The 1,832-nt window shown below is 68.2% G+C and overlaps 1 non-coding gene across 1 annotated transcript; it reads left to right on the top strand.

Moving 5' to 3' along the window:
* Window positions 1-64: 64 nt before the first annotated feature.
* TRNAR-UCG lies at window positions 65-137 on the top strand. Its single transcript has one exon. It is a non-coding gene; the product is annotated as a tRNA-Arg (tRNA).
* Window positions 138-1,832: the final 1,695 nt, after the last annotated feature.

Raw genomic sequence — 1,832 nt, 5'->3', positions numbered from 1 at the left:
CGCGCAGCCGCGGAGCTGCCGGCACGACACGTGTAGGGCGCGGGGAGGGAGCGCTGCAACGGGCGGCCGCGTGGCCTAATGGATAAGGCGTCTGACTTCGGATCAGAAGATTGCAGGTTCGAGTCCTGCCGCGGTCGAGTGTCGGAGCGCTGGGTTAAAGCGTTTCTTTTTGCTCGTCCCGCAGCTCGTTTTGTCAGCGGGTCACACGCTCAGCGCTGCGTTATTGGACCGGACCGGACAGAACCGGCGGTACCGGGCGGTGCTGCCCGCAGCGCTGCGGGGCGGTGATGATGCGGGATGGAGCTCAGGCCGCCGCGCTGAGCCGCGAGCTGCAGTACCGCACCGCGCCGCCAGGTGTCGCTGCGGACCCGCCGCTGCCGCTCACCCGGGGCCGTCGGGGCGCGGGTTCGTCCGTTCCCGGCGCTCCTACACGGTTCGGGGGGTGACGGGGGGCACCGTGCGGCCGAACCCACCGTGAGGAGCCGACGGGGCGGAACGCGGACAAAGCCCCGAGCGCAAACCCGGCGGTGCAGCACGGGACGCCCCAGCGGGTCGTGGGGACGCGGTGCCACGGTGTGCCGTTCGTGCCCCTCTTTGTGCGCCGAGCGGCGCCGCTGTGTGCATGGAAAACGGCCCTGGATTCTCCCTGAGGCTGGAGAGAAAAGGGACGGGGCTGGGGGGGGGGTGAGGGCCGGGATGGGTCGGGGGGCTGCACCGCGAGCGGCTCCGGGGATGGACTGAGGGTCGGGGCTGCCCTCCCGCCTCTGCGGGCTGTTATTGCCCGTTGCCTCTGCTGCGTTGTCGTTGATTTGTTTATTTTTTCCGATTTCATTGTTATTTTGTCTCCTCTCACGAATCCCCACTGAAGGGAAAGAATAGAAATAAATCCCAACGAAGCGCTGTCGGCACCGCTCGGGCCGACGGCAGCACCTGCTGTATCCAAACAACGGGAAAAGAATAAACCCAACACCAACCAAAGCCAACAAACGGGCCGCTGGAATTGTAGCGGGGCTGGGACCGGGCTCACGGCATCAATGCGCGACTCGGGGCAGGGCTGATGGGGGCACTTCTCCGTTCTACTCCCCCAACACCTCGGGCCCTTTGTCCTTGTGCCGCATCCCGACTCGCCCCGTCGGGGCCGGGCACGGAGCGGCCGAAGGAAACGTCGGGGCCGAGCGCTGCGGGCGGACAATGGGGCGGCGGCGGGACTTTGCTTAACCCCAGTGCCCCGCAGCCGGCTGGGGGCAGGGGGTCAAGGGCTTCGCCGTCCGCCGGGGCACGGGGAGAGTCACGTCGCGGAGCCCTTCGAAGCCGCGGAACCGAGGACGTGGCGAGGGCCGGGGATGGTTTTGGAGGGCGGCGGCGGGGCTACGGGGGCGGAGAAGCGGTACCCCGTGGATCTGCCTTCGCCTGTCGGTTCGGGGAGGGCTGCGGGAGGAGGGAGCTGCGGAGCGGGGCAGAGACATTCCTGCTGCCTCCCCGGGAGCCGAGGCATCGAAGAAATGGGCATTTTATAGGTGACGTACGGGCTTACGTGGGAGCTCGTGCCCGGCACCGCTCTGCCAGCGCCGTTTCTACTGACACGACACCTTCCCGTAGCGCGCACCCCCCTTTTCCAGGCTGGGGGAGGGTGCGGGGGGGAGCGGGAGGGGACAGTAAAAGGGAAAAGAAAAGCGGCCCTTTCTTATCCCGCTCGGGAGACGAGCCCCGGAGCTCCGAAAGTGAGCGGAGGGTGAAGGCGGGCGGCGGGGAGCGGGCCGGGACCCGTCCCCGAGCTCTGAGAGCCGGGCGAAGCGGCGGGGGAGGCGGGCGGTGCAGGTAAGAGAGCGGCG

Source organism: Coturnix japonica, chromosome 10 (assembly GCF_001577835.2).
Source record: "Coturnix japonica isolate 7356 chromosome 10, Coturnix japonica 2.1, whole genome shotgun sequence".
NCBI classification, from domain to species: domain Eukaryota; kingdom Metazoa; phylum Chordata; class Aves; order Galliformes; family Phasianidae; genus Coturnix; species Coturnix japonica.
This window is presented reverse-complemented; position numbering and strand designations above follow the sequence as displayed.